This window comes from Lepisma saccharinum, chromosome 16, assembly GCF_977018435.1.
Source record: "Lepisma saccharinum chromosome 16, izLepSacc3.1, whole genome shotgun sequence".
Taxonomy (NCBI): Eukaryota; Metazoa; Arthropoda; class Insecta; order Zygentoma; family Lepismatidae; genus Lepisma; species Lepisma saccharinum.
Window position 1 is genome coordinate 36,602,966 of NC_139244.1, and position 16,169 is coordinate 36,619,134.

Below are 16,169 nucleotides of genomic sequence, written 5' to 3' on the forward strand. Positions count from 1 at the left end.
AACTTCCCATGGTCCACGTGTCATCGTAACATGTAGCTCCACGTCCACAAACTGCTGGCAATGTGGGAAATATGTTGGCCCTAGTATAGCACGTGATGCCTGTTCCTTGTTTTCCTTTTATTTCTAACCTTTCTTAAGTTAAGCATGGTCCTGTACAGTGGGATGCGTAAGTATTACCAAACGAATTGTTCATCAATCATCACTATGTTCAAGAATTGAAACAAAACGCAAATCAAGCTGCTACACCAACATACTTAAGAATCTATTTCTTAAAGACACGCAGGATGCAAGAGAGAAATTAATGAAAATAGTATAGACAATTTGTCAAGGAATTATTGTGCATCCAACTGTACATTCGTTTTACATGCAATATTTCGCAACCCGTTTGACTCGGACCTATATTCACATAACCATTTTGTTTAAAGCAATACGTTAACTCAGGTTTGGTCAGCCCGTCATTATTGTGAAAGAGCGTTCTCTTACTCACGTTGGTTGGTTGATTTCTTGTTTTAAGTCCACTTTATGCACAGTAAGGCTAATCGGAACTGGACCTACAGTTTAAAGTGGGATCCGAACCACTATGTGCCTCAACTGGGTATCGAACCCGGGACCCCTTGATTACAAGGCAACGACGTCTTATTCAGGTGTCGGGAAAAATGCGCCCGGGAAAAGTGCGCTCTCGCAATAAAAGTGGGAAAAATGCGCCCTCCCCAGAGTAACCACAATGAAAAGTGGGAAAAATGCGCCCAGCACACACGACCTTCACCAATATGATAATACTTATGTTGATTAAAACAACCTTTACGCGGCTTCCCCTCACACTTAACACAGGAATGGGACTGTCAGGAAAGATATTTTTAAAAAAAGTACAGTATAAATATTCTCTTTTCTGGCGTGTTTAGAAGCTGGAGATGATGATGTCCTTTGTCATATTGTTTTTTATTTTACTTTTGTAACTTTTATTTTATTTGATTGAAGTTTTTATTTACATTTGTATTTCCATTTCTTGTGACCTCCGTTGACGATCTTTTACTCTATTTTTTGGACTTCTGAGGCACTTCGTAAGGTCGTTGGGTGTGCTTGTTTTGTAAGTATGTAAAATTTTGCTAATCTGTTCATCCTCTTCGTTCCTTCCAAACCGATGCTAGCCCTGTCATATTTGTATCCGCTGTATTCCGCTTCCTTCTTCAGCGTCTTCAGAAGTGTGTAGAAGTTGGGATGAAGTCGAACTTTCTCAAGCAGCTTATTGTTCCACCCTTCGACAGCATTGTTCGTGCGGTGCTTTGCATCTCCACAGTGCCACACATCAACTGGTACATTTGGATTTTGCAGCCATTATTGTACAAAGTAGTCAAGAAACGCTGTCAGTTTCTCTCCTGCTGGCGCCGTACTATGGATTTGGAGCCACCCATCTTCAAAGTCCTCGCGGGGGATCATTGCGATAGAAGCAAGCAAATGAACAGAGTTAGATAACCGGGAATTCCAACCCTTCGATGGATTAGTTGGTGAAGGTCATGTGTGCTGGGCGCATTTTTCCCACTTTTTAATGTGGTTACTCTTAGGAGGGCGCATTTTTCCCACTTTTATTGCGAGAGCGCATTTTTCCCGGGCGCATTTTTCCCTGATTCCTTATTCACGTGTGGACTGCAGAGCGATAAGCGATAAGGTGTGAGCGAAGCAAGAGGCTTCGTCGGTCGCATCCGTGCAGTGGGACACCTCTCGCTACCTGATTCGTAACAGCGCAGTGTGGCATTGTGTAATCGTGGAAGAAGAAACAGGATGTGGTGCCATAAAAAATAAGGTACTTTCTCCTACAATATTAAAATGATTTCAAACAACTGTCAGTTATGACCGCAGTAACTTGTGTATTCTTATTTGGACCAGATTTCTCGAAAAGTAATATTTTATGAAAATTAGAAATTGGACTTGCGTTTTCAAGGATTGAAAGCTTATTGAATATGAAATTCCATCTTACGAATTCTTCCCTCATCCTCCTGTACGTAAAAAAAAAAAGGAGAAAATATCTGAAAATTATATCTTGCATACGAAACTCGGATACATATTAAATACATAATTAAATATATATATGTACGCTGAGAAGTTCTTGGAAGTGAATACAACATTCTGAAAGAATAAGAAAGAAAGAACGATTCAGTCAGATTAAATTAAACATTACGTTCTTACAATGCTGAAAATGAATTATGCTGGACCAAATCTTGTGACGACAGTATACCCTGTATCAGTTATCTCAGGAGCAAGGAAACGAAAACAAGTCTCTGCGCAAGTAGTGACGCGAGACGGCTCCAGCAACGTGAGAGAGAACACTGGCGCTTTCAGGATTCGTGAACAAGGGGTATGATAAGCAAAACAGCGCCCCCCTGTATTTATACAGAATGAAAATCGATTACACAGTTTCACACCGTCTTTTATATATTACAATACCTTTACCAATTGACGTGTACAATTTACTGCAAAAGCGAAGCAAGTGCAATGGTAAACCATTTTTTCGTAAGTGAGTAACTTATTTTTGTTCACATTGAATTTCAATAAATTTAAAATTTCTTGCTTTTCCGTTGATCCATTGATAATTTTGTACAATAAAATTTGCTCGTGGATTTCTATTCTAGTAGAATTTATTATACTAAATTTTTCTAGCAATCTGTATGACGATTTTTTTATAAGTTTAATAATACAGTATAATTAACGTAAGTACTTCTTGGAATGTACAGCACTAGTAAAGAGGATCCCCCCCCTTGTTCTAACAAAACTATTAACATTTAATTATTAATATTTTATAATTAAATAATATAATTAATACCTCTATATTGTTAATGTATTTTGTATTTGTTATAATAAAACCTAGGCCGAAACCAAGTGTTAGGTAATAATCAAAATCTAATTATTGATAACAACTCGTTTGAACAGTTTCCAAATTCAAATACTTAGGAGTAATATTAACAAGTGAAAATTATATTAAAGAGGAAATAAAAAGTAGGCTTAATTCAGGAAATGCATGTTACTTCTCTCTTCATAAACTTTTGTCTTCTCGTTTAATATCTAAGAAACTAGAAGTTAAAATAATATACAAAACGGTAATTTTGCCTGTAGTATTATATGGATGTGAAACTTGGTCCCTTACATTGAAAGAGGAACATAAATTGAGAATATTTGAAAATAAGATCCTTAGGAAAATCTTTGGACCTAAAAGGGATGAGGAGACAGGTGAGTGGAGAAGGTTACATAATTTAGAACTACATAATTTGTATTCATGTCCAGATATTATTATAATAATTAAATCAAGAAGACTTAGGTGGGCAGGCCATGTGGCACGAATGGGAGAGGAAAGAGGAGTTTACAGGATTCTTGTTGCGAAACCTGATGGTAAGAGACCTGTAGGAAGGCCAAGACGAAGATGGAAGGACAACATTGAGATGGACAATCGGTAGGAATGGAAAAGATAGGGACAGATGGAAGGCCTGTGTTGCTGCAGCCATGAACCTTCTGGTTTAAGATGGCTAGAGATTTAGTTAGTTTGTTACATGATATGAGGTATTACATACAATATTTTTTTCAATATGTGTCCTGAAAGACGAAAGTTAACTTATGACAGATCATTGATTTCTGTCATCCTTTCCAAAATATTACCATCCACCTTACGCTATAAGCAGACGAAATCTGAGAAGAAAAGTTAAAGAAATGCATAATAATTTTTGCAAACATCTTCCCCATTAGCTACTGTGTTAACCCTGAAAATTAAGAATTTTGGTCCTATACATACCAACATAAAAAACTAGAAACCACAAAGAAAAAATCGGGAACTCGAGAGTTCCGAACAGTATAATTAAATGTCTAATCCTAATATTTGATTTTCTTTGGGGGACGATAAAAGAGAATTTGTTTCTTGCTTTTAGAATCAAGACGACCGAAAGTATGAGAAATGGGTTAAACTATAGAATTAGGTACGACTACTTCACTCAAATACTCGTCCAAAACGTATGATTTGTAACTTTTTTTTTTCTCAGGGGCGAAATGTTACGTAGGGCCTCCCCCATGGCGCAGTGTTAGCGTCATTGCCTTGTAATCGAGGGGTCCCGGGTTCGATACCCGATGGAGGCACAAGTGGTTCGGATCCCACTTTAAACTGTAGGTCCAGTCCCGATTAGCCTTACTGTGCATAAAGTGGACTTAAAACAGCAACTCAAACCAGCGAAATGTTACGTGTTCTCATTGTCTCTCAATAACTTAACTTCACGGACGAAAGGTTGGTTAACTATACGTAGTTTTACCAAGAAATGTCCAATTCCTGCAGCAATATGTTATTGTGATTTCAAAAGAAAAGCCAGGAGAGAAGCAAAGACAAAAACAACACTAAACCTGACATAACTAATGTTATCCAAAATTGAAGTGCCAATATCTCTAGTTTCGAAACTCGAATCGCATAATTTTTTTCACTATGATACTGTTCGGGAAAAGTGTACAAGAATTATTCGCTAGAAGTAGGCCGTTTTCCAATGATTTCAATAACTCACTTGATTTCGAACGTTCCAGAAAATTATTCATGAAGGTAGACTGACGTAAGGTAGGCTTTTCCCGTTCTCTCTGCCTTTTCCTATTTTCGGACAGTTTTTTCTTTGCTGTACTAATTTTCATTGGATGCGAAAACGGAAAACCAGAAAGAAAAATTCAGAAATATGCAAACTGTTAACTCCGTACTTTTCTATTGTATCTGAGTCACTCACTACCAGACCACAACTGAGTATCCGAAGGGAAGCAATACTACGAACTATTTTAAAAAAATGTTTATCGTGTCGCTTATTGTTGCGGATTATTAAATTGTTCAAAAAAGTCCGGCAGCCCTTCCGAAAAGCCGGCTGCAGCGTTTTGAAGCAGTGAACGGAAAAAGAAACACCGACAATTTAATTCGTAAAAGTGAGAATGGATCTTATAAGCAGGGCCGGTTTTTTCAATTAGCGATAAACGCGAAATGTAACGGAGAGATGCAGCAAGTAGTACCTACTCACGATTTATCACAAATGTGACTGATTTATAGCTGTAATTTTGTCGCGAATTTTCGCGAAAATTGACCATTTCTGCAAACATTTTCATTTTTACGATAAAAACGAAAAAATGGCATTTTTTACAAATTTCTTTTTAAGAAATATATTCGATTTAAAGATATTGGCTGCAACAGATATGAGAAGAAGTATGAAGGAGCAAAATGTTGTCACTTGTTGCATATTGATGTTTCATGAATGAAAATAAATGAGAGAGATTGTTTGTTCACTCCACTTTTTCTAATATATAAATATAACTGAATAAGGCTGATTTTCAGAAGGTGTAATTTATTAATTACTATTTTTAAGCTTAGTTTCCCATAAATGTCGATATTTTGCCTTGTATAAAATCATTCATTGATTTAGTAACATTAAGTATAAATGCATGGCATTAAAAATTACCACTAAAATACTGCCATATTTTAAAATATAAACACGATATTTTATATATTCTTCACGAAATTTTTGAAAAATTAACACCAAAGAAACCCGGCCCTGCTATAAAGGGATTGTTGATGTTAGAGGACAGGTTGCGCGCGATTGTTGACAGTTGATTGAAACAGCAAGCAAAATAGAAACGAAACAAAAGAAACAATGTTTTGTCATTTTTCCTCTTACATATCTCCAAAGTGTTTCCGTCGAAACTTTGCAAAGTGGAAGTTGCATGGCAACAAATATGCGCAAGAACAACAACAAGTTTATCCCAAAGGATGCATTCAGTAAATAAAATCCGGCTACGTTCTGTCTTCATGTCGCCCCGGCGTCCGTGAAACAACAGGGTGTACGGCCGTACCATCGTAGCCCCCCCCCCCCCTGGAGCCGCCAGTGAGAGAGAATTCAATTGCGTGGAGGGGGAAAGCGACTGCAAGTTACCAGCCTTCGCTCTGCCCACTCGATTTCCCCCCCCCTCCTCTGATGCTATGCGCGGCCTTGCTCCAGAAGTAACTGAGACAGAGTATAGTATCTAGGAGCGAGGCCCCGTGCAGAGATACTTTTTACGTTAAATACTAATTTACTTCAGTGCAGGTGGTTATGCGTTAATTAGAACAAAATCATTTTTCACAAACTGTAAAGTAGCTTCATATTTTTCTGTTATTCTTTTTTCGGCTTATGAATTTGGGGGTTTCAGATTTGTTTCTTCCAAGTTTAGTCACTTTTTCTCCCTCAATCGTGGGTATCCTTATTTGATAATGTCGTGATTAGCCAATAGTGGCAGAAAAGCGACGCTAAATAACAAAAAATAAATAAACATTGTTGGTTAATACAGGCACGTATCCAGAGAGGGGGCTTAGGGGGCTCGACCCTCTCCCCAGGAAATATTTCAGTTAATGTTAGATAAAATTAGTTTTTTGGCTTCTTGAATAATGTGAAAATAATTTAAGGAGAGAAATAATTATCGAGGCAAGACGGAGAATGTTTTATACCCCTGTTATTGTTAATAGCACGTATCCAAGGTGGGGATGAGGTGGCCCGAGCCCCCCCTCCCCCTCAGGAAATTTTTCAACTTACACTAGATAAAATTAGATTTTTGGCGTCTTGAATAATGTGAACATAATAAATTTATAAATCTTAGAGAAATAATTATCGAGGCAAGACGGAGAATGTTTTATACCCCTGTTATTGTTTGAATTTGAATTTGAATTTAAAATTTTGGGAGCGTCAGCACTTAGGCTATTTTGCTCCCGTCACATTATACGGGGGCCAGCCCCTTATCATTACAAATAACAACTCTAACGTTGCATTACTAAAAATCTTAAAATGTTCTGACTTCTGTTAAAAGCTGAGGCTGCAAATGGGCACTCAGCACACACAAGGACAAAAAACAGGACAACACACATAAAATTATACTGGCCATAGTGCCAGTCGCCAGAGCCTCGTTAGTCTTTAGTCCAGGGTGCACGACGTGGAAGTGAGGTTAACTTTTGGGCGCCTACGTGGAAGGTACCCCTTACACCCCGAAAAACTGTTTTGAATCAGAGCCAAGATGTGACATTACCTGTTATTGTTAAAAGCACGTCCAAGGTGGGAATCAGGAGGCTCGAGCCCCCATCTTCTGTTTACACTAGATAAAATTAGGATTTTGGCTTCTTAAAAAATGTGATGATTATTTGGGAGAAATAATTATCGAGACAAGACGGAGAATGTTCTGTAATCCTGTTATTGTTAATAGCACGTATCCAAGGTGGGGTTGAGGTGGCTCGCGGCCCCTCTCCAGGATTTTTTTTATTTTTCACTAGATAAAATTAGGTTTTTGGCTTTTTGAATAATGTGATGGTGATTTAAGGAGATAGACAATTATCGAGGCAAGACGGAGAATGTTCTATAACCCTGTTGTTGATGATATTGCATGTAAACTTTTCTTGCGCTTTCGGTGTTGTCGCAGCGCACTTGAGCACTATGTAGAGACTTGTCAGCATTTGGAAGCTGCACAACAAAGGTAGCGCCACATGTAGGGCGATTCGTTGTAATTTCTAATCTCTGGAAGGCGGGAGAGGGTACGTTCTTGAATGAGAGAAGGAGTCAACTACTGGCAATATTAACGAATCGTTTTATCTGCGAAACGTTCTAGAATATAATGAGGATATAAATACGCGGATTCAATTTTTCGGTTGATCTGTACAAAGAATCGGTTAATGAGATTTCAGAGGTAAGTGTGATAATTCATACAGTCGTCATTCAGCTTCCACTGGTTGCTTTATAAGATATAGTGATTCGAAAATGAAGACATTGACGACAGCAAAACTTCCAGGGCCTCAGTGTAGTGCTAGTTCGGGTCGAGGACCAAAGAGATCAAGGCCTCTCTCTCTCTCTTTCTCTCTCTAAAGTGAATATTTCAGCAGTACCGGATATTGGAGTGGTTTATTAAAACAGAAATAAGCTGCATAGATCAACTGAAAATCAAAGTTTTGAGTGATGATTTAGTTTTGCCAGAACTAAATTTCGTATAAGCAGTCCGAGAATTTCATTGTAAAAAAAATACTTTTGTTGAAACCTACTGGGTTCGAAACACATTCAAACACTTAACTACCATAAAGAGACAACCGAAAATTTTATGAATGTCGAGAAGAGAAAGCAAGAAGATGTTGCATATGTAGACATTTTAGGCGGAAATTGCAGGCTCTACCAGAACCCGAATCAGAGCTCTACCAACTGAGCCACCTAGCCATCCTTGACTTCAACCGATTTTTCGTTAAAATATCTACATAGTACATGTCCTGTGTCTATCAAATCGTAAGGTGTTGCCTGTATAGTGAACAAGCACAGAAAATATAGGAGAGAGAAGAAAACTGAGGAGCATTCCCACCGGTTGAGAGAATTTTTTTTCTTCTGTGTTCAACAAGAGCTACTACTTCGAGGTGAAAATGACAGTGGCCTAATAAGAGAGATTTCACACCGTGTCGCCTGAGGATTTCACAAGTCGAAATTAGGTTGTGCGGCCTTTTGTGTCGCTACGGTTTGAAACGTTACTGTTGATTGGCCCATTCCAATCGACATGTATCGCGTGTGCTTTCGGTCTGACACCTTCCTAAGTCTTGAAAATCCAAGTCACAAGGATGGAAAATTAGGGCCTTGTTAAGGTTAAGTGGGAAGGCAGGCAGACGACAGCACCCTAAAGGATCATATCCAAACCTGCAGGAAGAACGCATCTTACTTTAATCTCCAATACGGAATGATAAAACTTCTGGTGAGTTGATTTTATAAAATGTGTCCGAGATAAAGATTGGCGTGCCCAGGATTTTTGGAAGGGAGAGGGGTTACGCATACTATTTTTGGTGGTCAGTCCTGATTTTGCCATTTTTTCCCTATCTTTGACCTTCTTCTTCTTTTTTTTTTTTAAAAAAAAGGAATACTGGGTCAAATGGGGTTATGGCTTCACGTCACTGGAGATAAATGAGTGAGCATTTGATCATACTGGGAGACGAAACATTAGATGTGTTGAGAACGGAAGGGTTTTCACTGTGTATTATTTATTTCGTGATCCAGCTGTATTCGAGAAGACTTCCTTTGTTTCGTGCCGATATATGACAAGGGAAGCTGTGACAGGCATTTTTGAACACTTGTGAGTGCTAAGGCCTGAATCTGAACAATTTGGTGGGTTTCGGCTTTTATAAGAGCTGCAAACAAACGTGGGAGGACAAGGCACGTTAGTGATGTTCAGGCTCGAATCAGAGAGAAATATTCAAGAGCTGTCTGCGTCCAGTTCGCAGCCCACAATTTGAATCTCGCGTTGTCGAGTTGATTGTCCATCCCGTGCATGTGTAACAGCTTCGTAAAAACACTCAAAGACACCGTAGATGTTTTTATGCCTGATGAGAAGAAATGGACAAACACACATACTGAGATGGTTCCGGCACACAATGTTAATGCATGGAAACAGAAGAGTCGAGTGGTAAAAAATGTTCCGATTTCACGTTCTGATTAAAATAACAGCCTTACAGTGGCGACGATTTAATTAAGGGATAGTTGCTCCCCAATTTTTTGCCTCAACATTATGGCCTCTTAATGTTAAGCCTTGTCTACCAAGAGAAAGTAAACTTTCCTTGCACCGCCGACCCCCCCTTCTTTTGGAACCCAATTGCCACCACTGGTCTTAAACATACAATTGTGAGGTTCTTACTATACCCCTTAAAATGGTGTTGAGCCCCCCCCGAAAGGAATTCGAATTCCTGGATACGTGTCTGGGTTAATATATTTCAATGTGTAAATTCTCATTAATGAGATGTAGTTGCTCAGTTGTGTTTACTTTAGTAGAAAGGCCTGTAGGTCGTAAATAGTTCCACGCCGCATAACAAGCAGCGATATAATTATTCACCATTCTCATTAATTGAGTTTATAAAGGGTGATTTTCATTTTGATTGTGTGAGATGATGCTTAAGTCGATATACTAATTACAATCTTGTCTCAGTTGGAAGTAATTCAGTGAACGATATCATTCGTTTACTGTACATTCTGGGACAATTAACATGATCGTTGTGCCTGCCTATGGCGAAGCAAGCTATTTTACCAGGAAGTCCACTATTGTAGGTTGTGATGTTTTATTTTCGCGGAAGTATGTGCCTTTTTATTTGTATTGTTTTTATTATTTGTGAAGTTCGTTCTAATATAATGTAGATGGATTGGTTACCCAACGTTTCACCGGCAATACGTGCTGTCTTTACGCACAAGTTAATAAACATTCTGCTCTTCATATCTAATGTAAGTATTGTTATTTTTAACGGTTGTTCTACTTGATGACATTTGTGTAATCCATGTCATTTTAGGGAAATGTTCCGAGTCCATCCTGCTGGATTGTTTATATGTCATTAATGACTAATATTGTAGGAAACTTTATAACAATGGTATCGTAATGTTTGTTCTTCAAAGTTACATTGATGGATTCAGCTGTCAAACCCTAATGTTTTCTCGATGCACCGTGTTGCACATACACTGCAGGGTAATGAATTCTGGCACCTGACATTACAGCTAGACCAACTATTTTCACTGTATTTCCTTCGACTAACATCACTCACCATACGTTTTTCTATCTAATCTGATTATCTCGTTAGATTTTCTTATCCCCACTTCCTTAAGTATTTTAATTCCTTCACTCGTTCAATAACAACACTAAAATTGTCATATTCTACCTGTTTATGGTTTCAATCTCAATTTGCTGTAATACCCTCTCTCCATTATTTTAGTCCTACAGATACATTTTTTCCTATCTTCTCTTGGTTTCAATCTCAATTTGCTGTAATACCCTCTCTCCATTATTTTAGTCGTACAGATACATTTTTCCTATCTTCTCTTGGTTTTAATCTCAATTTGCTGTAATACCCTCTCTCCATTATTTTAGTCGGACAGATACATTTTTTTCCTATCTTTTTCTATCAGAATTGTGTCATTTTCAGATATGATAAGTACAAGGGGACTTCTTCATCTGTACTCAAACAGATCAGAGCAAATGGGTAAGAACTATCATACCACATACACCTTTCATGGTTCTCTTTGATCTCTGTAATTATTTCTTCTTGGTGTGTGGAAACACATACAATAGCCATCCTATTAGTTCTAAAATTTTGTACTCTTAACTTATTTAAGATAATGTGGACTCATTTCTAAATAATCCTGACATGAAACTAGATTGGTTGATGTGCACATTGCAGCTTGAAATGATGTCCGGGTACTGTACCAAAGAACCTGTGTTGACTATGACCTTGATCCAGTGTGTGGTTGCACTGTAAGCAGACAAATGACTCATAGGAGCGAAACTGCTGACGAGAGTACAGTGCCTATAGGAAGTGTGCAGTTGTGTTTGGTTGTGGGAATACTGAGTGTGTGTGTGAAAAAGCTCAACGAACACATATTGATGATGTAATGAGGTGCTCCATGTGCTACAAAGTGTCATCTCACGATTATGGCAACGATTCCAACAGACTGGAAACATGTCTCAGCGCTACAGCAGTGGACGGCCACAGTGTACAACACCACGAGAAGACTGGTATCTCACCGTAAGTGCCTGGAGACACAGACGGAGTACTGCCGGGAGCCTTGCTCGAGACCTTGCAGCTGCCACTGGAACAGTTGTTTCCAGACACACTGTGTACAGACGACTTAACAGGCATGGTTTATTCGCCCGGAGGCCTGCAATTTGCATTCCACTGTCACATGGTCACAGAGTAGCCCGTAACAACTGGTGTAGAGAGGACATGGACAATGGAAGAATGGTCTCAGGTACTCTTCACTGACGAGTCCAGGTATAGTCTCAACAATGATTCTCGTCGTCTAACCAACTGGTGTGAACCAGGAACCAGATACCGACCTGGTAACATCATCAAAAGGGACCAGTATGGAGGTGGTGGTATCATGGTGTGGGATGGCATTATCCTGGGTTCACGTACACCTTTGCATATCTTCGACAGAGGTACTGTAACAGGTCAGGTGTACCGGGATGTTATTCTGCAAGACTACTTTAATCTTTTCAGAGGTGCAGTCTACTTTACTCCTGATGGATGACAATGCCAGGCCACACTGAGCTGCTATTGTGGTGGAGTACCTTCAAACAGAAGACATCATACGAATGGAGTAGCCTGCCTATTCCCCCAACCTCAACCCAATCGAACATAATTGGGATGCTCTAGGCCGATGTTTCGCAGCACGTCATGCTCCTCAGACTCTTCAGGAGCTCCGACAGGCACTGGTGCAAGAATGGGAGGCCATACCCCAACAGCTGCTCGACAACCTCCTCCAGAGCATGCCAAACCGTTGTACTGCATGTGTCAATGTGCATGGGCATCACATTCCATACTGAAACCTGTGCACATGCTCAAAGAACTGTGGAACAACAATTTACAATCTCCCTTGCTTTGTATCATATGTGCGCTCTTTGGTTTTTCTCACGTTTTCTGCAATAAACAGGGTTAAACAGGGTATGTGGATGTCTTTCTTGTGTGTTCAACATGTGTCTGTGCTACCACAATTAGTTTGTTTCAGTGCTGTATCGTGGGGCACCAAAACCTCTATTATCCTTAATTTATGAGCATGAGTGTATATTAAAGTGACTATCCTAGTAATTGCCACTTGTATTAGTAAATGCAGTGATCAGAATGCTACATTTTAAAAGTAGCTTCTCTACAACTACACCTACTCTTCCAAAATGTAGGTTCGCTACAGCTACGGCTACATTTACCTAAAAGTGGCTCGCTACGCTACTCCTGTTCGCTGCTTTTGCGCTCCTTCTGCATGAAAAACTTAGAACAACTACATGGATATTCAAGAGAAGCCCCTAGTATAATAGTTATACTTACTGGAAAATAGATTCTGTGACTTATTATTATGATTTCAGTCATTTGATAATTTTGATAGCAGTGTTATCTCAGTTACTTATTTTTACTATAGTGTTTGAGAATAACGTACCTATGTGAGTGACATATCAATTCAAATTTGATACATGAGTATTGCAATTAGGTACTTACCCAAGTGAATGATTATAACTATATACAAATAAAATTTGTTAGTATATTTATGTTTAAATATCAGCATATTTTTTCTTGAGAATAAATATTTCATTTTTTAATAGACTGATATGAAGACAGTATTTTGGAACGAAAAATATGTCCTACTGACTCGAGGATGGTAATTGTTGTGAACATGATGGATAACCAGATTTTCTGATCACCCACATAATTTTGACTGATATCCATAATTAAGATAAAATAATTCTTCTATAACTGACAGTTCCACTAAAAGTTTGTGTAGCTACACCAATTTTAAAAACTCCACCATAGAAACATGACCCCTGCTTGTACTCGCGTTTCTGCCTGTTCAATTTAAGGTAAAAAACGAGACATCCAAAGTTGCGAGGCCGGTGGGGCACTCAAAATACGATCCACCATGTTGATACATCACTGGTCCTTGGTTGTTTTGTCGTCTGCTCTTCGAGAGTCCATTTTACTATGTCTACGGAGGGACAATGTGTGTGGCAGTTTTACCATTTGTGCAGGTTTAAATAATGGAAGAAGGAGCAATAATTGGAGGGTAAACTATGCTTTGTAATGATAATCTTTCTTATTAAAATATTCCTGCTGTCGACGTGGAAGATTAATGAAACGAGGTCTTAAACGTATGCATGTTCTCAAAAATGTTTGTCACTGATTACTTTTTAAAAATTAATTGGAATTTATCATATGTATCGAAATTTACTATAACGTGTTGCACAAAAGGGAAATAACATAAAAGTGTGATATTTAGCAATTTTTTCTTCTTAGCCTTAAACGGAATGTTAGTTGGACGTGGGGATAGCTGGGGGATGCTTCTATGGTATGTACAAATGGAGCGATGCTTTAAGTAAGTTTTCCTGTTGGGAATGCTTCGCTGAAGACACAGTGGGATTTTCGTCACCTTATAATCAAAGGGACCCAGGTTCGATACCCGGTGGAGACACATAGTGATTCGAATCCAGTCTCGATTAGTTTATCTACAATTAGCCAAAAGTGGCAAAAAGCGACTCTAGATAAGATAATTAGTAAATAAACCATTCATCCTCATTTTCATGATTAGCGAAAGTTACAGAAAAGGGAAGTAAAAGTAGAAGAAAATTCATAAATTTGGAATAACAAAAGAAAATCGTAATTTCTGCAGGAAAGTCAATATCATAAAATATATTGAGGAAACTGACGTGTAAACCTGAGCGTTCTAAACATACTGCAATTTTAAAATTTGTGAACAAATATGACGAAAATAATTGTAATTCCAGAAAGTGTATGTCTATCATTTTTGTAACAATAATTTCTTGCTGGTGAGATCCTATAAACTGACAATGATCAATGCTGTTAACGTACTAAGCCATTGATTGCTGGCACTATTGCTTTGACAATGTAGTGGAAAATGGATCACTCGCTTTAACACTGCAAGTTGTGTTTTACACAGTAATTAATGACATTGTCCTGCCACTTACACCATGGATATCCACAGGATTTGTTCTGGGTGGCACAAACGAGTTTTTTTTTCAGAGGTGCCGCAAACTAGGCATGTTTCTCCCCCAAAATAATGATGTAGCTCAAAAAACGTTGATGTAAGCTGGACTTTGTAATATATGTCAGTTAGTTATCTGGATATTAGTATTATTCAGTTACTAATTAAATAAATTACGCAGATATCTATAATCTGCGATATCAAGATATTTATAATCTTGATTATCCGTATTTCCATGAAATATGTAGACTTTGTCTCTAAACCTCCTGCAAAAGTATGTGTTATTGTCGATTTTTTTTACACTGTTTCCACATTCAAAATTTACCTCAAAATATTCTGCTACAACTACAGGAATATTGTAGATTCACTAGAGCTACAATTTTCAAAGTGTAGTGCCGCTACAGCTACAAATTTTGTAGCTAGTTACAGTAGCGACGCTACAAGTAGTACGCTACTTCCGACCACTGAGTAAATGCCATTTCATAATTATTTCACTTGTATTAAGAACAAGTGCCTCTATTGATTAGTTAAATTGGACGTTTCTCTACACTTATTATTTTCTGCCATTGTTATATACCTTGTCCTTAGTAATTGATGCCAGTCAGCTGTAGAAGTGAAAGAATTGAAAACTAAAATTGGTAAACGCTGTAAGTGCCACAATAATTCAAACCCCGTTTTCCATGTTAAACTGTGAAATGTGCCATGCTTTATAATGTGGTAAACGTGAAATGTGGCTGGTAGCCCTCTAAGTAGTTCAAAGGGCATGTAAAGAGGTCACTAGTGTGCATGTTCTTACGGGCTGATGTGCGGAACGATGCGATTTCCCAACACTTTTGCTTTTGGCACTTAACATCGTTTACCACTTTTAGTCCTCAATTATTATGCGGGGGTTTGCTTCAGTCTGGTGGATGGTACTGGGGGTTAGCTAACAAGGCGGTAATAAAACGTGTGTGGATGCTTCCTACATGCAGTGGAACTTCTCTATAATAGACACAACAGGAGACATTAAAATACAGGGTGTTCAAAAAGTCCATGTACCATTACCAGTAACATTTACTATGACATGCTTGAACAGTACCTTCTTCCTCAGTTGGAGGAATTCCAGCCAACCATAATTTTTCAACGAGATGGAGCACTCCCTCATTGGTCCAAGGATGTTCGAGGTCTTCTGGATAGGCATTTCCCTGGCAGGTGGATAGGCCGTGATGGACCTATTCCCTGGCCACTGCACTCTCCTGATATCACACCCTTGGATTTCTTCTTCTGGGGGCATGTCAAAGATTGTGTTTACCGCACTCCTGTTCCAGATGTTGCTACTCTTCGAAGAAGATTAATAGAGAGTATCCTAACTGTTACTGGTGATATGCTGGGGCATGTATGGGCAGTAGTGGATTACCTACCACCTTGATGTTCTAAGAGCAACTAGAGGAGTGCAAATTGAGGTGTATTGTATATAAATTTGGAGAGTTGTAGCTCATTTTGCAATCAACAGCATTGTTCTATTGCATGTAGCTATGTTTTTGTAATGGTACCGGGACTTTATGAACACCCTGTATAAGAACCAATCAATTTGTAACAGAGGTTACACTTTTACTAAGGCAAAGTGATATATAATTCAAATTAATCTTGTTCTATCCATTTTGTTAGTCTGAGTCAGTAAATACA

At 38.5% G+C, this 16,169-nt stretch overlaps 1 protein-coding gene across 1 annotated transcript in view; it reads left to right on the plus strand.

The window, feature by feature from the left end:
• Positions 1 to 9,845: 9,845 nt before the first annotated feature.
• melt (ventricular zone expressed PH domain-containing protein melted) overlaps positions 9,846 to 16,169 on the plus strand; it is a 62,521-nt gene continuing 56,197 nt past the window's right edge. Inside the window, exon 1 of the mRNA XM_083137996.1 lies at positions 9,846 to 10,250. The gene's annotated coding sequence lies outside the window, so the exon portion shown is untranslated. The remainder of the gene's footprint in view (positions 10,251 to 16,169) is intronic.